Source organism: Camelus dromedarius, chromosome 19 (assembly GCF_036321535.1).
Source record: "Camelus dromedarius isolate mCamDro1 chromosome 19, mCamDro1.pat, whole genome shotgun sequence".
NCBI lineage: Eukaryota > Metazoa > Chordata > Mammalia > Artiodactyla > Camelidae > Camelus > Camelus dromedarius.
The window spans coordinates 36752421-36776519 of record NC_087454.1 but is presented as its reverse complement, the minus strand read 5'-3'; the positions used below and the strand labels follow the sequence as shown (position 1 = coordinate 36776519).

At 42.7% G+C, this 24099-nt stretch overlaps 1 protein-coding gene across 1 annotated transcript in view; it reads left to right on the top strand.

Annotated features, from left to right (window-relative positions):
- Positions 1-803: 803 nt before the first annotated feature.
- COL21A1 (collagen type XXI alpha 1 chain) overlaps positions 804-24099 on the top strand; it is a 163733-nt gene continuing 140437 nt past the window's right edge. Inside the window, exon 1 of the mRNA XM_031434482.2 lies at positions 804-964. The gene's annotated coding sequence lies outside the window, so the exon portion shown is untranslated. The remainder of the gene's footprint in view (positions 965-24099) is intronic.

The window sequence follows — 24099 nt, the reverse complement described above, 5'->3', positions numbered from 1 at the left end:
CAGGAAGGGCTCTCTGGAGGTGACACTTGGGACCTGCATGAAGAGACGGAGGCACCTGTGAGGTCTGGTACAGCGCTTTGGAAGCATAAGAAATAACTATACTAGAACCCACCGGTGTGGATGAGGAGAGCCAAAAAGCCCTATTAGGGGCAGGGTGGGGGGTGGGAGGAGAAACTTGGTGAAAAGTGGGGAGAGTGACAGGTAAGGGCCAGCCAGAGCCAGAGCACGCTGGGGTCTAAGCACATGAAAATTCAAGAGCTTTCTGGATGCTCCGTGTGGAATGGACTGAAAGGGGCAGAGCATCCCTTTATGGTCTGAAGTCAGTCAGGAGACTTCCAGGAGACTTCCCTGTAACTCCTCAGTTCTCGAAGGGAACTGCCTGCCCACCTATTTGAACTTGAACTCCCCTCAGGCTGCTACAACCTTAGGTCCAAGGCAAGTCCACCGTCCGCGGCGGGGCGGACCGGGTGGCTGACCTCGGCGCCCAGAGGTCGGGGAGGGGGCCTCCTTGGATCTGCGCAGGTGCGGCTCGCGGGTCCTGCCTCCCTCCGCGCTCGCCCCGGCCACCTCCGCGTGGCCTTTCTCCCTTCAGCTCCCCGGAGTGCCTCATCCCGCCTCTCCCCAGTCCCAGCTGGACGTGATCCGAGCGTGTTTCTACCCGGGTTCCCTCGCAGCTCGCACTGGGGATCCAGTTCCAAAACCCACCCTCTGGCCGCGGCCCCCGGAAAGGGGGCGGGTGGGGGCGCGAACCTTATCTCGGGCTCCGCCTCCAGGGGCCGGGAGCGTCCCGCGCGCTCTGCACCGGCCGCTGCGGGCAGACGGGCTCCGGGCTCCTGGAGGGCGGCCGCCTCGCTTCCAGCCCAGGTTCGGTCCAGGGGCTGCGGCCGGTCACTCCTGGGACACCCGGCCCCCCGCGGAGCGCGCAGCGGCTGCGAGGGCACCCCTGACCCGGGACGCGCGCCAGGTACGGTGGCATCTCCTCTTCCTCCTCTGTCCCCCCAAGAATGACAAATAGGGGACTTCAGGCTGGCCCTCCCGCAAACGCAGTTTGCATTTTGCAGCCCCGAGGGTGCAGTTACTTCCCCCGCGCGCGCGGAGGCGGTGGGTGAACCGTGAGGTAAAGCCCGCGCTCAGGCCGGAGGCTGGGGCTCAGGATTTGTCTTGCAAAGTGACCGGGCGGTAGGTAATGTAATCTCCGGAGTCTCCCCGGGCGCTGATTTCTGCTCGGAGGGTTTGGCCTCCGGGAATGAAGAGTGCGCGGCGATTGACTCCCCTGGGCTCCTCCTCCTCGGCCTCGGACTTCTGCAAGGGGCTGCGGCGTCCACACGTGGGGCCCCCCGGGGCGTGCCGCCGAGCGCGCGGGGCCGGGGGCCGTGCGGGCTGCACGCGGGGTCCTTGGAGGCTGCGGCCCAGGAAGCGCACTTCGCGAAGCTTAAAAAATCTGGTGCAGACCAATTAAATCAGGATCTCGGGGAGTGGGGTTTAGGGCACCCACAGTTTAAAAACTTCCCAGGTGATGCCACGTGGAGTGGTTTGGGAGCCAGTGAGTTAGAGCAGAGGGTCTAGGTGCGGGTGGGGTGGGTCTCTGGTCTCTCCTTGGTGAGTCACCACGGAACTTTTAGAAATGCAAAATCTAGGAGCCGGCTCCTCCCTAGATCTCCTGAATCAGAAACTCTGGGGGTGGGAGCCCCGTCGCCTGTGTTTTAATGGGCTCTCCAGGTGATGCTAGGGGTTGCTCACGTCTGAAAATGACTGGGCTGGATCCCTGTGGAGGAAAGGGCAAACATCTTCGAAATCCCCCTCCAGAGGGAGGAGGAAAGAGATCACTTTTCAGAACATCTTAGGTATTTATCAGTAGGATTTTACCCATATAAAAAAAAGACTTTGGAGGATCCTGTAAAGGACTGAGACTTAGCCATCATCTTGAGCAATTTTTACATAGTAGAGAATATTTTCTTTTCTTTTGTTTTTTTTTTTTTCAGTGAGTTGAAAGGAAGCCAAAGAAGAAATGTTCATACGTCTTCTGGTTGTAATAACATGCATGTTTGGCCCCTGATACCTGTCCTCAGTGCACATTACAGGACTCAGATGAAGTTTTTGTTTGTTTGTTTGTTTTAGCAATTGGAAGTTGAAGAGATTCATGCCAATTCTCCAGAGTAAAAGGGAATTCAGCATTGCAGGTCTCTGGATTATCTGAGTGACTCTTTTTTTTTTTTCCTTTTAATAAAGATCTGAGATTTAAGAATTTTGGCTAAAAAAATTCCAGCTGTTCCTAAGTCGTTAGTACAGAAATAGAATGACTTTGCAAATAAGCTTACATGGATTAGAAAATCTGCAGTTGGAATAAAAAGCTAGATGAGGCATGACTCCAGTCCCAGCCCATGTGTGCCGGGGTGAACACCGTGCTGACTGTGCCAAGACTTTCTGTGCAGAGAATGCTTACCTTCCAAGCTTCTGAGCATCACAAATTTCAGTGCCAGTCTGTGAAGAGGTACATAGACTTATGGGACAGGTACTGAAGTTGTGTTTAGAGATCTGGGGGAAATATAGGTGCTGGTTAGAATGAAGTGCCTTGATCTGAGGCCCCAGCTGCGGGTTCCGCCTTTCCATGCTCTGAGACAGGCGCCTAACTCCCGGAGCCTTACTTTCCTCATCTGTAAAATGGGGACTCTTGTAGTACAATGCGTACTCTGTAACTCTCCTGTTGTCCGAGTGAAAGGAAACAATGCTTCTAAAAGTATCTAGCATAGTAAATTAAATATTTGTTAGCTCAAGATGTTCACACACAAATACACAAACTAAAAAACAAAACCGAAACCCAATCCCCAAACACCTTGGAATGAAAAATCTGTTGCTAACATGGTCACATTCTTTATTGACATGTATTTACGTACTAACTTCTTCCTTAGAATGTACAGATTCTCCTTCTTCCTAGAATGTGAACATATGGACACCATCGAATTATCTTCATACTTTCATAGCATATTTTATATAGAACATTCTAGAAAAAAATTTTTTTTAGTAGATTATCTTCAAATCAACAGCCTAGTTCTTTATCTACTCAGTGTCTATGGTAATGGTTTTCACCATCTGGTGGAATTTATGCTCTATTACCCTTCACTTTTAAATAGCCTTAAAATTTGGCTCTCCAGAATATCATTCCTCATAAGAGAAAATTCAGATGGTAAGAGTGGCATGCTCTGGGCTCCAGGAGAACCAGTTTAAGAAGCACTATCTGATGTTTTGTAGGTTCCTGAGAGTGAGAAAAAAATGAAACCGTATCCAGTTCCATCAAGGTTTGTTTAAGACAGTGTAAGAGAGAACAAAATGAGGGCACAGAGCAAGGACAGGCCCAAACTGGCAGAAGGGGTAGGTGAGGAAATTTAAGTGTCCTTTTCCTCCTTCACTGTCATCATTTCAAAATGCTTCGAAACCACATACAGAAGAAGCAGTTCTTTTCATGGTGTTTGAGTGGAACTGAGCTGGATGGTCCTCTTAGGATCAAATAGTTCTCATAAAAAAAATTTATGGGGATTACTTCCAAAAAGGGTGCCAAGTAATTCTGGACTTTGAAATTAGTCTGGATTCTCCTTCCATTCCAGGGACGCTAGTGATCTGAGATTTAGGACCCATCTCCCATCTTTAAATGTAAGAGGTTGTACTCTTCCTGTTACCAATCTTCTGCGCAGATTATGCGCAGATTCCAGCGCATAAACATCTTAGTAACGCCTCCATGTGAGAAATCCGGTCTTCATTAGGATCCTTTGGAGATGACAATTTAATGCTATTAAATTGAATATAATTGGAATGTCATGTTGTTAAATGAAATGTAATTATCGTTTAATGTAAGGAGGGTTTTCTTTTTGGCTCACTCCGGTAGAAGTGAGAAGCAGCCCTGGGCAGGAAAAGGAAAGACCAGAGGCACATCTCTTGATGGGAAAAATGAAGGTGCTTGGAAGCAAATTCAAACGCTCAGTAGTCAAGTTATACATTCTGGATAATGTAACTCAAGAGCTGAGAGTCTGTGATGTCGCAGGGTAGTGACAGGCTGTCACTGTGTCGCAGCAGAGTGGCCCATTAGGAGTGATCGTTCTTACAATGCCCCACAATGATCTTATGATTCTCCATTAAGAGACACAAAGGCCGGGAGCAGAGACAGCCATAAAGAGGTGAGCGTAATTGCATTTGATTTCCATAACCTGGCTCATGGAGAAAGGCTGAGAAGGCATTCATTTAGCTTCCCTTATTTGGAGGGCCCCAGTTGTTCCAAAGTTGATGGTTTTACCCTTAAGGCCAATATGGAAAGTCTCATGAATTAAACCCATCACAGGAAATGGATACAAGTCCCTTTGTATTTGTTATCTTTGGATTGTGTTTCTCAGCCTGAGGTAGTAATTCTTTACCTTGATTCATTATCATTCTTGGGAGGAACAAAGCTGAGATGTTTATTTCTGGCAGGTGAGCCGGTCTCAGGCAAAGAGAATTGTCCATGGAGGTTGGGTTCGCCAGCTTCCTCTGTCTCATGGTTAAGGGCACACACTCTTCAGCCAGACTGCCAGGCCTTGAATCCTGATTCTGTCACCTAGTTGTTTGAACTTGGACGAGTCGCATAACCTTTCTTTGCTTCTGTTTCCTCATTAGTAAAATTGGGGTAATGGTGCCTACCTCAGTGGGATTGTCATAAGGACTAAAGTTAACTTACAGAAAGTTCTACCAACAGCGCCTGGCTCATGGTAAACGCTTAATAAGAATTTGCTCTCATCTCACGTTGGACGTTAACGAATGGTTTAAGCTAAAATTTGCTTTACTATTTTCACCTCTGAAAATTGGGATCCTAAAAAGGAAGCCATCGTTTAGGTTATGTTCATTGGATGGTTTTTCTGTTTTTGCAAGGGGGACACTTTGTTTCCGAATAAGTGAACTACTTCAAGTTTCTCAGAAAATATTACAGCCTTTTGAACAATGTTCTAGAAGTTTCCAGATGCTGGCCTGAGGCCATACTTTGAGAGTCACTGCTTCAACCCCCTAGTCCCCCAACTGGACTGCACATTAAAATCACCCGGGAACAGTTTTCTAGCATGTTGACGCCCAAGCTGATTAGAAAAATTAATCAGTTTGGTTAACTTATTGTGAAAAGAGTCAAGTAGTCACATACCTTACAAAAGAGAGATTACTTAGCATTACATATTAACTCTATACATGGGATTCCCATGGCCTCATGGAATTTTTAGAACGATAAGGAATACTAGAATCTTTCTAACGCAAATGAGGAAACAGAGGCTTGGAGATTGTCACTCTAGTCTAAGGGCTCAGGAAGAGTCAGTGGTGACACCAGGTGACGACTCAGGTTTCCTGCGTTCTACTCGGGACATTTTCCATTCAGTTATCTTGTCTTCTGAAAAACCAAGTAAGGTGACAGAGTCACAAATCCAACTTAGCAATCCCATTCAGTAGTGGGGCTGCTGTAGACCTGCCTGTCCCACTTGGCCCAGACTCATTTTGGGGTTATTTATTGAAAAGTTTTTCTAAATGAGAAAAAAAAAAACTGCTGAAGCCAATATGGCCAACATGTTTAGAAAATAACTTGATAGCTCTCAGTCGTGTAAAGGATAATTTTTGTTTTTCACTGGTGTATCATCTCGAAGGATTCAATCTAGCTTTTTTTCTCTCTGCTCTTTCTTTAGCATTTTGGTTTTTACTAATGAAAAACCTGAGAGATAGCTCTGAAAATTTCAGGAAACCTTGACAGTTTCCTCAAGTCCAAGTTTGGTGACCTGGGAATCCCGCCAGTTGCCTGCGCTGGATTCAGGGCTGAATTTTTGCTTTGACTTGTCTTGTTTGGATCTAGGTGGATTTCCCCATGATTGCAGTGTTACACTATCCATTAACTGTTTGTTTTTATGGTTATTGGTGTCATGAAAAGGTTAAGGACCAACAAAATTTTCTTTTTAAATTCGAAGTCAGAAAGAAGTTCTAGCGAAGTTTGAGCTTTATAGGAAGTCCTTCTAAAAACGTTCTTTGGAAATTTAATCTTTTACCTTTTTTCTGATGTAACAGGGGTAAATAAAAAACAACGCTTGCAATATGTGTATTATATTTTTATGGTAACTTTCAAATCCATAGGTGATTCAAGGATTGAAACAGCTTATTGAATTATGTACTTGTAAAAATGCTAAACCTTGCTCAATATGTATTTTTTACCTAGTTAGGGAGAGTTAGATTCTGCCTCCTGGGGAGTGTCCAGGCACGTGTTTTCCAGTGGTCCTGAGAATTAGATGCTTACAGATAAGACAGGGAGGAACATTCCTTGTGAGTGGTCAGCCGTTCACCATACAGCAATGAAGTGCTTACCAAGTGCTTGGTTCTCCTGGGGGATTCAGAGAAGTTGCTATGTTCGGTTTACTAAGTCTATTAATTGCCAAGTGGCCTTTTTCTTTTTCTTTTTTTTTTTAAATGGAAAACTCCCTGGAATTTACTATACAAAAATAACACTTTGTGCATATTTTCAAGTGAAAAACTGTATAAGGCACAACGAGTTCTGATTTAAATTTAGAAAATGCAACCAGCCTAGCGTGATGTGTCACTTCGTGTCTTCTCAAACCATTTTTGAGTCTCATTTCACAGAATGTCAAGGATCAGTCTTTAGAAAGGGCTGACTACGATTTGAGTTTATATCTTGGTGAGATGTGGAGAGGTTGTCCCAGAGAGAGGTGCCGCGGAGAAGAGACGTACCCGTATTGAGAATGGAGAGAGATCTTCTGCCTCCCTGTAGAAGCCCCCCCACTTCCCTCTGGCAGCCTGCCTTTTTCATCTTTTCATAGTTCCTTTGTTTTCATGTCCCATTCAAATCGCATGTTAGCCAGCACCTCTGAACTGAAGTTTGAAATGAGAGAGAATGAGACGTAAGCTATGGGAAGCAGGGATGCCCTGGTACCTGTCTCAGCTCGGATGGTACAGGCAGTTTCCACGTAGGTCCCTTTGGAATGAGGAGGGAGCAGGGATGGAAAGAAAAGGTGGGATGGGATATGGAGGCACATGGAACCTAATTCAAGCCCCTCTGTATTTTGTGGCTGTAAGCACATAAATGTGGAGTGTGAGTGAGTAGGTAGGTACCTACCATCTAAGTTAGTGTCATTTCTATTCAAGCATTTGAATAATAGTCATGATGATAATTAATGTCTGTGGCATCCTAAATAAATGGACACTCATTGTTTCCAAGAAGGCTGTGGACCAGGAAATGGGAAACCTTGTTTTTCATCCCAGCCCACCACCAACTTAACTGAGAAGTTGGTATCTCAGAGAAGCCTGCCGTCGTGGGGAGCTGGGCAGGTGTGATTGCGAAGTCTTCTTTTCACATATTTATCTTTTTCTTGGTGAAAAGCACCATTTAAGACCATCACGGAACTGTAAAGAATTGCAGCTTTAGAGCATCTGTGTACAGATTTCAAGTCAACTCCAAGTAGCGTCCTTCAGGGAATTAGTCTCCTGAGAAGTGGCACATTCATTCCTAAAATTCCTATAACATACTTCTGGAATGTTCACTGAAAATGGACGCTACTGTGAATGAGAAATAATGAGAAAATGGATCTTTTTATTTCAAGAGAATTGTATTTTCCTTTCACAATACCTAAACGAAAGTTTTTTTGGCCTCCATGTGGGGATCATATAAAAAATATGTTCATTGGGCCTTTCAACATTTGAAAAAAATTTTTTCTGATTCTTAATTATGGGTTTTGTGAGGGCAATCATGTTTATATGAGCAATCAAATTATTTTTGAGCTCTAAATTGCATGTTTCCCAAAAATGTTAACAATTGTATTTTGGGGAGAGCATGATAAATATTTTCCTTCCTGCTTTTCTTGGTGTTCTTTATTTTTTAACACACACTTTACTTTTATAATGCAAAAATGAATGCATAACTATGTGCTTTGTAGATGAGACCATCTGAAATTGACATTGTGAATTCCCATACACATGAGACTGATGTTCCAGTGTGATTAATTTATGTTCCTATAATTCACAAAGCACACATTGTGCCAGATGGACTTTTAAATACCAGACACACTAATTACAGAGAGTAAAACTTGGCTAAAATGATACAATAATTTTTTTTAACAGCAGAAAGTCACTTTATGGCTCCTTGAATGCCAAAAGAGTGTTTGACTCTGATATCTTAAAGCTATAGAAGGTCAGTGCTGAGATCAGGGGTGCTCTGTGGGCGTGGCCCTGGCCCTTAGCACCTGTGTGACCTTCTACACGGTATTTAACCTTTTTAAGCTGAATTTGCCCATCTGTCAAGAGAGGATCACAGGACCTACTTCAAAGTGGGGTCAGGAAGGTTAAATGGATTAACGTCCATGAACCCTTTAGCATAAGCGCTTGGCAGTTAAAAATCCTCAAATTAGCTCAAATAAGTATAATGGTCTCCCTACATCGAAGCCTCTTCATGCTTGTGAGTGGCTTATCCATCTCGTGGAGAGTGTGTTGCTTCTTTCAACGAGAATCTCCTTCATGCAGCCTGGGCCCCGGCCCCGGAGGAGAGGCAATTCCGGATTCTCACCATTCTCCGTGTCGTGCTGGGGGGAGAGGAGCCTGCGTGCAGGTGAGGGTGTCTGCAGAGGCTGGCAGTGCACTTGCAGCGACAACAGAGGCTCTCACGAGCAGCTCCTGTGTGAGTGTTGGTCCTGGAGTCCTGAGGCTGTCATCCTCTGCCGTATGGCCCACGCCGCAGTCACTGTGGTTGTTGGGTGGGGTTGACGGTGCCCTCGGGTCTGTCTTGCAGCTGCAGGTGGTTTGTCATGAGCTCTTGGACTTAGCAATCGTAGAGGTCCCTTTGATCAGGGCACATGTCCGGCTTTGTGACATTAGAACATAGCTTTTCTTTGGGTGGATGCAGCCCTGGCTTTCGGTATCAATTTGCCTCCTCGATCAGGTGCCTTGATGCTGCTGCAGCCCAGACTTCGGTGCATCCGTGTAGGGTATGCATTAATTCATCCACTGGGCAAACCGCATTTCAGCTCTTTCTATAGGTTAATTTAGATCCTAGGGATGCAGCAGTATACAAGACAGGATCCCTGTCCTCAAGGACCCACAACCTCTTTGCAAATTTCCCCATGGCCGCTTTGTATGTCAGGGCTGGTTGTCAGACCACAGAGCTCCTAACCCTATTCCCTTGATGCCTCAAAGAGTTCCTTGTGGTTGAGTTCATGTGTTAATTGCCCCCACACCCACTAATCTGAAGATTTATTATTAGGGTCCCTATTGGATCTATGTTCTCCTTAAAACTGTGATGAAATCTACATATACAACGTACCTTAGTAAGTTTCTACAAAGTATTTAGATTAGGCATGTGGTCGACTAATCCAAAAACTAAACGAAAACCGTGATGCACTGAACTGAATGGACTGAGACAGAAGGAAGTTACGGAGACACTGGGAAAACCAGAGTCAATTATTTTTAGACTACACGTGTCACAGCCCTGGAAAAAGTGTAAATACTTTCTGAGCTCTGATTCATTCTCCATTAGTTAATTAAATGAACGCTTGGCCAGTTAGCGGTATAGGATAGTCAGAGCCATTTGTGCATCTGTGTTTCCTTAACTGTGTCTCTAAATATTTTTAATTTTTCAGTTAGGTAATGTAATTTCACATTGGACTTTTTTTTGGCTAGCCCTATGACATCATTCATTACATGCTAAGCTTGAGTAGTGCAATGAGTTTGTGCATTTTACTATTTCCTTATTTTTTATTGCAGGATGGTTGATTGACAGTGTTAGTTTCTGGTGCACAGCATAGTGAGTTCAGTTATACATATATATATTTCATATTCTTTTTTATTATAGCTTATTACAAGATATTGAATGTGGTTCCCTGTGCTATACAGTAGGACCTTGTTGTTTATCTATTTTTATATATAGTAGTTTATAACTGCTAATCCCAAACTCCTAATTTATCCCTCCCCCACCTTTCCCCTTTGGTAACTGTAAGTTTGTTTTCTACGTAGTCTGTGCATTTTAAATGTTTACATCATTTTGGATAAGATTGCCGAGTTGAATTCCGCATCTCCCCTCTAATATCCTGCCATGTTTTTGATCTTTGGGCTTAAAGCAGAATAAGTAAGACGAAGGGAAGCAATTATAATTTCATATTTTCAAACTTGATTTGAATACTAATGACTTGAATTTAAAAATAAACGTGTGCGTGCTTTCCACTTTATCCCCTCTTCCAGATTTTCCCCAAAGATGAGCACTTACCATAAAGTTGGCTGCGGAAGCAGCCTTTGATTTTCCTTTCATCATTTTAGCTTTGCCAGTCCTTAGGCAAGACCTATCTGTTTTACCCTCAGGACAGCGTCCTCCGCGAATCCATTTGTTACAGGGCCGCAGTCTTCCCACAGGGCAATGAAGAGGAGACGCAGCGCTGCTTCTCCAGAGTGCAAGACTTTACTCCAGACTCTAGGGAACTTCAGATTTTGACTTGTTTTCCTTCAAAGTCTTTCTCCTGGGATTTCTGTTTTCTCAGAACCATCTATGGGTATGTTCTAAGGCAAAGCAGGAGGGAAGAAGGCATATCTTCTTATCTGCAAAAGCTGCAGAATGTGTTTCAGTGACCATAACCATGGTCCTCATTGGGGAGTTGGGAAATGTTATATGGAAAAGACAGGAATTTTGATCTATCAAGAGGGAAGAGGGGGCAGAGGAACTCCCCAGGAAGCTGTTTCTGTGCATTTCATCAGTTTCACAACAGGGACCTGTGGGTGACTGTAAGAATGTTGATTCCGTGCTATATGGGGGAAAAAAAAGCATCGATGAGTCAGCAAGTTAAATTTCAGTGGCTCCTAGGGTGCCTGGTAGATTATGGACATGACCCTGGGTCGCTTATGATATGCTTGAGAGATGGGCTGTTTGAAATGTAATTTTTGGAAGCAAAGCAAGACTCTAACTGAGTTCCGAATGGTCTAATACGGAGGTGGGCATTGTGGAAGATACGGTCTGTCGTGATTTGCTTTGCCTTGAAACTGCTTCTTGAAACATGGTTCGGTTTAGACACACTCTAGTCAACGTCAATCATAGGGCTGGAAATTCACTTACAAGTAATTGTGGCTTATAGTACAAATAGTGTTTTAACCTCTCTCTATAGCATCCCTAATGAGCACACGATCTGATGCCGGACACCTCCAGTGATGGGAAATTTTTAGTTTTAGGGACATCCCTATTTATGGAAGACTGTTTTCTTAAATTCAACTGAAAATCCCTCCCTGGGGTTTCCAAGCACTGGTCCTAATTCTGTGCTCTGGGAGTGACAAGGACAAAAAAAAAATCTTTTCCACATGGCAGTCTTGCCGGAATTTGAAGACACGTAGAACCTCATATTCTGAAACTCTTTTGCTTTTTTTTTTTTTTTTTTTGCAGTGGTTTGGAGTTACATCTCCAGTCTGGACAGCTTTCCCTGGACACGCTGAGTTTTGATTCTTTCTTACCATTGGTTGCTGAATAGAAAGGGTGTAGCTCTGTTCTTTTCTTGCTGTAGCCCAAGAGCAAACTAATTGTTGGCAGCCAGTTCACTCTAATGACTTCAGTTTACCATTAGCTAAGGCCTTTTTGTCTGCTCAGCCCTCCTGCTGTTAGGCCAACTGACTCCTCTTAAGCATTCTACAGTCCAGATTTTGGATCCCAGGATTTTTGTGTGTTTCTTTGGAATTCCGTCTTATGGCAGTTGGTTCATTATGGATCCAGGTGAGATCTTTTGAAATTGACAGGCTTGCACTCAGTCAGTTAGAAATCTTCCTTAGCTTTGCTTTGTCTGGAAATTTGATTTGCAGACCATCATTCTCCTCACTCAAATTGTGAATAACCAATGAGCGGGACAGGGCAGATGGCAGAAGGCTAAACCCTGCCTCTAGAAACCTCCTGCTGGGTTGTCGTCAGCTGTTACTCTCCACTGGGGAGCCAGTTAATTACTTTTATATCCAGATTACACTTATCTGCTTTCATTGTGGAAGAACAGTTTTCTCCTGATGTCAGCCTAGTACTCCGATCAAAAAACTACAGGTCGGTGTGATGTGATCTCTTCTTGGCAGGTAACAAGCACTGTGTAGTGTTTACAGCACAGTCCGTTTGTAGGTTTTGCAAGTGCTCACAGACAGGAGTGTGGTTTAGAATTATTTAACGACCAGAAAAGCCAGGGCATCAACCGCCCAGCGTGGGCACAGGGCAGTCAGGAGAGATCACTGCTGTACAGCCTGCACATCAGTACTGCTCTGTGCTGGCTGACAGGCTGGGCTCACGCCTGCCCTTAACCATCAGCCTTGTGGGTTTCCCAGAGGCCCATGTGCTCTTGGTCTTCAGATCTTAATTTCTTCTCTCCTTTCTGTAAGTTTCTCCTGTTTATTGCTCAGACCCTGAGCCCTGGTCTACATTTCACAAATTAAGATGTGTCGTTGAAAAGAGGCTTAGAACTGGGGATGGGCATGGCTTATGGATGGGGTTTGGAGTGACTTGCCTGATGGGAGTGGAGGGTTTAGTGTGGGGAGAGTAGGAAATAAGAGTCCATACATGGGACCTGGAGCCCTTCTGTAGAAGTGGTCACTGAAGCAGTGAGGGTGTTGTCATTTCTGGATGCAAGGCCATGGTCAGTTGGCTGAGCACAGATCTGTCAATAGCCAACCAAAGAGGAAAAATCCAGAAGATGACCCATCAAAACATGGGATATCTTTCAAGAGATACGGAAGAAAAACTGCCAAGTGTACTGTAAAAGGAGGGTATCTCGAAGAGGAATAACTCTCATGCAGTGTATTTCTTAAGCAGAAGGTGATAAAGGTGAGGGATGCAGGTGATGGAAGCCATTCGTTGGGAGAGAAGGAGGTCATCAATATTCAGGTGCACCTGTCCACTGGTGATGAGTAAGTGCAATTTTATTGAATTTTAGGAAAAATGAACGATGCGCTTTGGAAGCTGTAAGAAGTGTGTGGTAATTGCTCGGAATGTTTAGTCAACGAGAGCAATAGGGAAAATCTCGAGAGGGCAGATTTCAGCAGAGAAACATACCCTTTCTGCCTTTCAAGTTATCATTACAGTGTCATTCCTAGAACAGATTCCTTCATTAAAGAAAACGATGCACGTGTCAGTGTGAATGCTCAGTTCCCCTGACAGACTACACCTTGCTTGAAAAACCCTTGCAGCTCAGCTGTTCCAGTGCTGATTAATTTGTGGAATCTCCTCCAAGCAAAAGTACCAGGCACTTGTGCCCCTCCAGTTGGAGAAATACTCAGTTGTGGCCATCTCTGAATCTGCGAAGGAGAAGGGATTTTGAGCAGAAGGAAGAAGGAGGGCAGGTATGAGGACCCACTGGAGGAGCTGTGGAAAGTTTTCTGTGGACCACTGTGAATTTCCAATAAGTCTTCCCCAGTGGTTCTAGGCAATGGTGGTATCTCGCTTTAATACCTGAGCTAGAGTCCTCTTCTCCCCGAATATTTGCCTTGTGTTTACTTTACAGAGCTGGTATTCTTATGAAAAGAAATGTTAAGAGGGAAGACAAAGGTTTGCAATGCATTGTTCAGCTTTCCAACATACTAGTAGAGACAGTACCGTTCATGGGGAAGAGCACGTGTCTGCCATTAACTGTTGCCTGGTGTGCGTGTTGTGGCTCTGAGCTCTTCAGAAGTGTCCGGGCTGAGCTGGAGAAGACCAGTCAGTTCCCGTGTTACCAGTGCCAGTTTATCTTTCTGGGGGTCTGAGGATCTGAGGCTCCTTTGGTTGGTGGATCTGTCAGTTGTGTTGTCAATTTCACCACATCTGTATTCTTTCTTTTTTTTTTTTTTCCCCAGACAGACTACTTCTAGAGGTGTTTATTATTGTACTATTTGTGTAAGTTAGATACAGAAAATATCCTAAATGTGCAAGACTAGAGAGAGAAGGTTGATGTTTACATTGATTATGCAACAGTGTTAAAAATGATGTTTAACGGTGAATGTGTCTTTAGACATAATAGGTAGGGAATAAAGTAAACAAATTTATATACAGAAATGTTCATGTCAAAATAATCAGATACAAATGGATACAGTTTTATAACTTATTTCTTAGGAAACGGATCTCTTATAGATGTGAAATATTCCTTTCTTGGTCTTGTTTAATGCTTTTTTTGCCTTCAGTTCTATTTTATGTGCTCTATTTTGTTTTATTAGCATTATTTCTAATAAATGCTTTCTAATAAGTAATATAATATTTATAGGCATATTTTTCTGCCATTTTATTTTCATCATTTGTTGTTACTGAATTATAAGTGGGTTTCTTGTAAGAAGCATATAGGTGGGCTTAAAAACAATCAAATATTTCTGAATTCTAAATAGTCGAATTTAATGCATTAAATGTTATTATGATTACTAATATGTTTGAACTCCTTCTTTGCATTTTCCTTTCTATTTTTATCATGTTTTCTTATTCTTCATTGTAACGGTTACTGTTAGTTTTTCCGTCTGTTTAGAATTACTTAAGTTTACTTCATTTTCTTCCTCTACCAGTTATCTCTGGAAGTTATATTCCTATTTATAGAATAGTGATTGCTGTATCATTTCTATATATCAGTTAAAACTTGCATATTCCTACTAATAGCTAGTTGGTATCTATCTCCTCCCTCAAGATAATTTACTCATCTTGTTCACATTTGCATCCTGTGATACACTGCTCCCATCCCCCATTCCATAGCCAGCTCACCATCTGAGAGCTTGTGTTTTATTTCTAGAATGTTATTAACTTTTTTTTTTTTAGTAACAATGTTAGAATGAAGTTTATTTTGAAGGAATGCTTAGGAGAGGGCAGCCAGTTTTGTTGATTTTTTTAAAAAACAGTTTCTATCCCACAAATAGCCCTTAGTTTTATTTTCTGGTAATTTTTCTGGAGAGTGACTAGATGGTAGACTTACGAGTTCTTTAATGTTCAGATGTTCAAAATGTTCAAAAATGAATGTTTCTTTGGCTAGGTCCAAAACTGTCTTCCTGCAGAACTTTGAAGATTTTTGACCCATTGTCTTTTAGCTTTTCTTTTGTGATAATAGACTTTAGACAATCTGAATTTTATTTTTTTTGAGATTTCCTTCCCATCCCTCCTCCCTCCCACGACCCCTCCCCCACACTAGAAACTCTTAGGATTTTTTGCTTTATCCTTTGAATTATGATTTTTCATCATTATGTGTCTAGAAGGTTTCCCCTGACTTCCCGCCCCATTCAAGCAATTTGGTACTTGTGAGACCCTCTCAATCTGAAGGTTCAAATCATTATTTAGCTCAGGAAGGTTTTCTTTGACTTTTTCTTCTATTATTTCTTCAATATATATGTCACTGTATTTTTTTTCTCTTCTGGACACTCTTTTTTAATATTTTGTAAGATCTGCATCCTTCTGCATTGAAACCTGGTAGAATTCTTCAGCTTGCTTTTTCCATCTGGCTACCTCCCTCTTCAATCATTCTCACATATACCTCTGAATGTATTAATATACATACTCAAATATTCTTACACATCTCTCTAATTACATGAACGACAGTGAAGCTAGGCTTCTTTGTGCTGTTGTTAACTCTGCTTCTGTGGCTGTTAGTCACTGTGTTTGCTGAGTTTCTGGGCTTCCTCCACGATGCGGGTTTTTTTTGCTCCATCTTTGTGTTTGCAGTTTCGTGTTTCCTGCTTCCGGGGTCTGTTCTCTTTCCTGTAGCTTGCCCCTAATGATTGTGGGTCAGACAGAGTACAGTGCCATGTCGTCTGGACACGGCTGCTTCCTGTTCCTCTTGGGTTTGTTCGCGGGGGAACCCACCTGAGACCGGCTCTGCCCATCCAGTCCAAGAGCCCAGACTCATGGCTTCCCGAGAGCTGCATAGTGTCCAGGAGGCCACGGTTCTTCCTCATTTGCGCAAACCACTTCCTTCTTAGTCTGAGAGGCACCCACCTCTGTCAGGGTGTTTTTCCTTCTCCTGCTCTGAGCATCTTTGTTCTTCCAGCTCTGAGAACACTGTTCCACTGACCTCCCCAGCAATACAGGCCGTGGAGTTCAGGGTCACACCAAGTATTCATCTGACAGTCTTCTAAAATACCTGTAATTGTGGAAAGGAACAAAAGTCATTTTGGTGTCTGCTTTATTACTTCTGAACATTCTGGACCAAGCAAATATGTGGACAGCCATTTGGCTCCTTTGGGCCATGGGTGATATGGCTTTAGAGATCTCATTCGCAATTTCTTCTGAACAGCATTTGGATGATATAGAAAAGAAAAAAAAAAAAGAACATCTCCTTTTGGATAATGTCGGACTGTAATTCTGAGCCTGTACTTGGCACTTGCTAGAAAAAAGTCAGTTTCCAGCAGGGACAGACCAGTGCAGCTGTTTCTGCTTTCACCGTGGAATTTGGAAGTCTGCATGAGAGACTGTAACCGACCAGCTTTGGAGTGAACAACAAGGGATGAGAATTTCCCTCCTGACTTTCTTGCCTTGCAGATGGACAATCTGGTGATAAAAATACTATCTTGAGTTTGGGTCTTACGTTCCCTTTTAGGGCCCCTTTCTGCAAGAATTTTTATAATGATTTAATGACAGTGTCACCTCCTCTAATTCAGTCTCTTAATCCCCCTGGTCTCACATAACAGGGATTGAAAGATAATCTTTTTAAACATTGCTCCCTGTTCTCGTTGGCCAAGGTGTGACCCAAAATATTTATAGAGTGGAACGTTTTCTAGTTCCCTGGGGTTGGTTTTTCCTAGGAAAGTTTCATTATGTACGCCATCTGAAGTACAGTATTGTCACCTTCCAGAATGCCAGGCATACTTTTTTTCCCCCCCAGATATAAGAGTAAAAGGCATTCCAGTGCCTGATTGCACATGTCCCTCCACTCTCTGCCGTTTAAGATTATCAGGACTAGTTCTCTCTCACCATCCGAGTTGGCAAATAATCCGAATTTGACTGTGGTATTTATTTGCTAACTTTTGTGTGTGTGTGCGTGTGTGTGTGTGTGTGTTGGGGAGAACAATATAAAACAGTTCAAGAAATCCCACATTTTAGGATCCGAAACCATACTTGAGGCATTCAGTTGGATTGGTGTGGTACTTGTCAGTTGTTTGACAGGAGGACGGTTTTCAGGGGATTATTTTTTGTCTGAAATCTTGGCAGCAATGACAATGAAACTTTCATGGGAAGAGAATGATCAGAATGGTACCGGGCATCTCTCTGGAGCTCTTTGAATACCATAGAAATAGACATGATCATTTGAGTACAAAATGCGCACTTACAGAAAATTCAGAATGTATTAGATCTAGTAGATTCAGTTGGGAAAAGTGGAAAGAAATGACCGCCGGGGGAGGTCGGCTTTAAGAAGCTAATTATTAGCCTTGTACTTAGTGGCAAACGTAAGAAGATAAATTTCAAGAGAACAGAACCATGGCCAATTTGAAATGGAAGAGCTCCTTTGACTCACTCATGTCTTCCCCTTGGGACTTTATAGAGGAGGTACTGAAGTCCAGCCAGGCTTAAAGTTGTCTTGCCCAGATTCCTTTGGTGTCTTAGTGGCCTCGCCGGGCCTGGGAAACAGATGGTCCAGCTGCCAGGACAAGCCTTTTCCTCCACACCTAACTGAGTAAGTCCAGGAAGGAACTGGGTATGGTGAGTCATCACTTTCAGACAAGTCGCTATTCTTGATCTGAATATAATGCTGCTTTAATTAACAAATGCAGGATGTTCATCGGCTTTCCCTGCCCGGGGTTCCTTTTACATGGTAAGAAAGTGCACACGAGCGTATTTTTGAGGATGGTCTTTCCATTTTCCGTTCTTTCAGCACAGCTGGTCATGTTTTATCTGGTTCTCTTGAACGTCAGGATGGTCGATTGTATTAGTTTGTGTCGGCTCGTTTTTCCCCTCCGGAAACCTCTCTGACCTACCTAGGGAGGCAGTGGGGCATCTGGGAGAGAAGGGAAGGCTGGATTGCATGAGGCATTTGTCTGTGATTCTTGGCAGTTTAGCAAGCATTTTCCCTGTAAAACAAAAGGCTGTCTTTTGAACTGGCAGTGCTGTGATGGGTGGGTAAGAAAAAGCATGGCAGTGTATTTGAAGGGAAGGGAGAAAACACTGAAATGGGTTGAAATGCTGGCTTTTTAGTCAGTGCTTTATAAACATTTCACATGGAAGATAGAAAGTAAGAGTTAAGATGAATTCACTTTGGAAAGGAGAAATTTAAAACTCAATAAATACTGCACCCCCCTCAACCCCACATAGAATGTGCATATTTCAAATTTGAATTTTGTTAGCTGGCCATATAAAGTAGAATGTTGGAAATTGGGAATATTGTCTGTGACAAGGAGTTAGAGGCAATAGGTATTTTCCAATTTTGAAATACGCATTCTGCCCTGAACATAAGCCTGATAAAGCTCATCCATGACGTTGTGTTTTAAGTTTATCAACTTACAGCAAGACAAAGTAAAAGAATTTTTATTACCATTCATCTTGGTCATGGATGCCATTTGATTAATGTAAGAATTGTATATATTCCTACCAAATAAAACGAGGCTCTGTAGAATTATCTGCAGAAGTGTGGAAAAATCTTTCGAAGCTTGAAATCTTCTTATCCATGATAATGACCACATTTATTGCTAACACTGAGTGTTTATTATGTGCAAGGCACAGGAGGAAATAATATAACACATATGAATATTCAATATCATATCCACAACACCCCTACGAGATAAGGACTGTTAGTTGTTCCTTTCTTATTGACATATAGGTAATTTATGTTTTGTTAGTTTCAGGTGTACAGCAAAGTTACTCTTTTTGGATTCTTTTTGGATTCTTTTCCATGATAGGTTATTACAAGGTATTGAATATAGCTCCCAGTCCTATACAGTAGGTCCTTGAAATTTTTTGTTTTAGGAGAAATAAAAAGGTATGGAATTCTTAATACTTGAAAAGTGTTAAAAAACAAGTCTCTTTATTTACTTATTATTGAGAGAGCATTATATTTAAAGAAAGGGTAAAACTTGGACTCCGTTCTTTGACATTGACACTATGGAGGAAGACCAAATTTCCCTTCCAGGGTAGTCACAGAACATTGCATCAGAAGAGCCAGTTTGGAAACTATTATGTTTCTATGTATCTGGCCTAATTGGGGCTCCCATAGAACAATGGCTTTAAAATTTTATTTTTTTTTTACAGGACCCACAGGAGGCTGTTTTACATTGTGGCACAATCTGTACTTTTTGATAGATGTGTATCGAATCTTGTTTCATGATAAATACCTACCTTTTCTACATGCATTATGTTCTGACATTTCCTCTTCCACTGATTCTGTTGGAAAAAAACACTGGTTATGACACATTGAATTGATTTCACATCCTACTGATGGGTCAGGGTTTGCAGTTTGAACAACACTGCCATAAAGTTCCCTCCATGGTTTCTTTTCTGGAGGTGGGGGGTGATGAATTTGTAGTTATATGTGATCCTTACTAATTCTCTTTGCCCAGTATATTTCAGGCACACGATAGGTTGACCTCTCCTGGCCCCATGTTAGTTCCGGTCAATGAGTTCAGTGGAAATCAACATGTTTTTCTGGACTGGAACATTTAATTGCTCGTTTGAGACCCTCCAGAGGTCTTTATCTATGCCAAGGTAAATGGCCGTGCTCCTCAGGATGGGTCCTAACATGAGTGATATGAATAAGCAGAGCCCCTGGCCAGCCCATGGTGGAAATATAATATGAGCACAAAATAAACCTTTGTTGTTAAAAGGCACTACCATTTTTGGATATATTTGCCATTCAGCACAGCTTAACCTTTCCTGATTGGAAGAGAATAATTCAACTATGTGTTCTGCTGGTGGCGGGAGAAACCCTCCTTTTGACATATATTACCCGTGCCTAAAAACATTTAGAAGTTTAAATGTAAGTTAATTATTTCTGATTTTAAAACAAGATATGTTCTTTATAAAAATACTGGGAAAACACAGGAAAACACAATGAAAAAATTATGTTGATAATGCTACTATCTAGAAAATAATTTTTGACATTTCTAGAAAGAGATATATATATATATATATATCTACGCAATCAGCTTACTGTATAGTTTTGTATTTTGAATTTTGTTCTTATTTTTTACAATATTAAATGTTCTTGGAACACATGCATTTCATGCCTCTATATGTGTGTGTATCCAGCATGCACATGAACCGGCGTTTAGTTATTCTTGCACTGTTAGAAATTTATTTTTGTTTAATACAGAGATTTTATTTTATTTATTTATTTTTATTGAAGTATAGTTGACTTACAGTGTTGTGTTAGTTTCTCGTGTACAGCATAGTGGCTCAGATACACACACACACACACACACACACACACATTCTTTTTCATTATAGGCTGTTACAAGTTCCCTGTGCTCTACAGTAGGGCCTTGTTGTTTATCTCTTTTATATACAGTAGTTTTTCACAGGGACCTTTCTGTTTTCTGAACATCCTCCTCTCTTTTGCTGCCATAGGGAGCTTTCTAAAATTTGAATCAGAATCTGTCCCCCTCTACCGAAAATCTGTGTAGAATCCTAGAATGATCTTTAAAGACAAAGTCCATTCCTCTTCAGTCTATTTAGAAGGTTTGTTTGCTCAGTACCTGCTCCACCATCGTCATTTGTGTCCCTCACCGCCTGCTGTGGACTGAATTGTGTCCCCTCCACATTCAGGTGTCAAAGCCCTCACCTGTGTCTGGAGAATGGTCCCATGAAGAAAGAACTGAAGACGTAAAGTGAACATGAGGACATAAGGGTGGGGCTCCAATACTACAGGATTAGTGTTCTTAGAAGAAGAGACGTCAGAGAGCTTGTCCCCCATCGCCCAGCACAGACACACAGCCAAGCAAGATGGCGGCCAAGCCACAGAGAGCTTGACCAGAGCCCAGCCATGCTGGCGCCCTGATCTCGGACTGCCAGCCTCCACAGCTGTGAGGAAATACATGTCAGTTGTTTAAACCACGCCCAGGCTCTGGTATTTTGTTACAGCAGCCTGAGCTGACCAAGACACTGCCCCTCTTCCCCCTCCAGGGACTTCACTCCAGAACTCCTACTTCAGGGAGGCTGTTTCAGTGAGTGCGTCCTGCTCGCTAATGTTCTGGGGCATAATCAGGTACTGTCTTCCTCTCCTGAGGTTATCTCCAAATCCCTGGCTCTCCTTCCAGTCGTGAGTCAAACTTAATCTTCTCTTGGAAAATTTCCCTTTTTCCTTTCTTTCTTTTAAATGGACGTACTGGGGATCGAACCAACTAGCTCACACGTGCTGAGCATGCGCCCTACCAACTGCGCTATACCCACCCCCCCAAAAATAAATTTTCTCTTTCCTTTCTTATTTTCCTCTTGGAGAACTCTGCCGTCTCCTCTCTGGTGGGTGGATTTAGGTCTTCATTTCTCTGAGTTCCCCTTGCACACAACTCCTTTCACATCTCTCTTCTTTGATGGGAACTGCCTAGTTGTTGTGTTCCCCTAAACCCCACGTGTTTAAAGGCCATTAACTAAGCTTTTCCGTCTTTGAATTCCCAACGCTTCAGATTAATGCCACGTTGCCTGAAATGTGGAAGTCGTAAATATTGTTGAATGAACAGACAAATAAGAGTGGTAAAAGAGTCATTCCTTTATTAACTTCTCTCTCTTGAAGACTTTTCCCCCTCTCTGTTACAATCCAAACAACCAAGCTTCATGTATTCTTATCAAAACCAGCTGTCAAGACAGGATTTCAAATTCATTTACTGAAGTATAAATAACTGATTAACAATTTATGTCTCCTAAGGGAGCTTTCGTTTTAACAGGGATAGAATTCCTCATCTGAAGAAGTAAATCTTTCTTGGCGGAGTTGCAGGCTCACCAAGGATCTGGGCTTGGTTTTAATTGGGGGGTGGGGGTGGGGCTTAAGAGGGTTCCTGTGCTTCCAAATCACACCTCATCAGCTCTGCCTAAAGGTGAGACCGGGCCTCTCACCTGCCAACCCACTGAGGGACTGGCGCGTCAGATTACACAGCAAATTCCCGTTTTGTTTCTACTGCTCAGCCTAGATCATAGGAATCCCACATCTGGTAAATGTTTGCACATGAAATGTGCATCTGCCCAGAGTTGTGGTTTCCTGGTACGTCCCAGTGGCTCCAAGTCAAGGTCACAAAACCAGCATTGCAGGGTTTCGGTGATCTGGAGGGGCGCTATGCTCTTAGTTATTGAGAAAGTTGCTTCCCCAGTGCCTTTGAAGACCCTCCATGTTGCTGTTACAGGCTTGGAAAAGCCGTCGGATGATTCAGAGTCCATTCAACTGTTGGAAGCCATTCCACAAAGATGAGAAACTGGTCTTAAAAAAAAAAAAAGCCAGAGAAAGCGTTTCTCAGTTTTTCTTAATGACCCATTTTCACGTCTAATCGTCTCATCAGAGGCTTCCTTCTCCTGCTAACATAAATCTTGCCTCTGTGAGCTTTGTTGCCTTGTTCTGTTCTTCGTGGAAGTGAGGACCGTCTGATTTTCACATAAACGGTGACACTGAAGACACCAGGCGGCAGACAGTGTCCCGTAAAAGCAAAACAAAGCAGAGAACACATCGCACAAACAACGCAAACTAAATTAAGTTAGGAAAATGGGGTTTTCTGATTACTGTGTGACTCAAAACAGACCTGCTAGTTAGCAAATCTGCTGGTTAGACTGCAAGGCTGATGTTTTGGTGTGTTGTTCATCTTCTCAATGTCCCCAGTGACTCCTGTCCTGAAAAGCCAGATAACATCAGTATGATGGAAGAACTGGTTTATTTCATGTTGTTTCAATTCAGAAAGCAGTGAAGACATCTCAGAGGGGTTATCTTTCCCCTCCAGGATTATGAAGGAGAGGGACAAACACTTATCTCTCAAAAAGTGGAAAAATTTAGTAGATGGATCCGTGTCAATTAAATGATGAGGGAAATTTGGTAAAAAGGTACCATTCTCTAGTTTCTAGAAAGAAATAATACAACGTTCCTATTATTCCAGGTGAAGAAATCAAAGTGATTTATCTTACTATAGACCTGACCGAAAGCTACCCGGTGGGGTATCCTGCTCTGCTGATGGGTTCAGCACTTTGCTACTGGGTGAGTGAGTTAGCGACGGGTAGCACTTCTGATGTTGGGTGTGAATTCTCCTGGGAAGCTTCTGTACAGTGAAGGAGATCATTGCAGCGTGGAGGGGCAGCCTACTGAGTGGGAGAGGATGTTTTCAAGTTGTACATCCAATCGAGGTTAATGTCCAAATACATACAGAACTCACGCAACTCAAGAACAGCGACAAAATAATCCGACTGAAAAATGCGCAGAGGATCTGAATAAACGTTCTTCCAAAGAAGACGTGCAGATGGCCAACAGGCACACGAAGAGATGCCCAACATCACTAACTATCAGGGAAATGCAAATCGGGACCACAATGAGATGTGGTCAGAATGGCTGTTACCAAGGGGATGAGAAACGAGTGTTGAAGAGGATGAGGAGAAAGGAAAAAAAGTGAAATTCAAGACATAGGGATTCTTCAGACAGTTCTGTTTAGTATTTGTTCTGTTTGGTGTTTGTACACTGTTGGTTCTTGGGAAGAGTATTTAAAAAATGGTGAAGAAAAGCACAAAATACCAGGCGTAATACTGATTGTAACGTCTAGAAATATAGACAACCTTAAAAAAGATAAGAGGATCTGTTAAATGATCAATATGTTTAAAAATGAAAAGCCATGAATATATTGAACATTTTCAAAATTGTGCCTGTGATTTATTTCAGTGACACTTTCTTACCCTTTGAAGTCCTTTTTTTTTTTTTAAATGATCTTTTGTGCCAAGTCCTTACCAGATTCTCTTATAACGTAGATGATTTTCTTTTCCGTGAGTACCCGAACCAGCATCTTCCTTTGGCCAGGAACAAGCTGAAAATTCATGCAAGTAGTGACTTCGAGGCAGCTGGGTGCCAGGCTCTGCGGTCAGAGTGGAAACCTACTGGCCCTCATTCCACCGATTACTGTAGGTTCTCTCTGACTTGAGCAGAGACTTTAGCCACGTCAAGCTGTCCAGTTTCCTTACTGATGAACTAGTAGCAACCACCGAAAGTGAGTTTTGGAAAG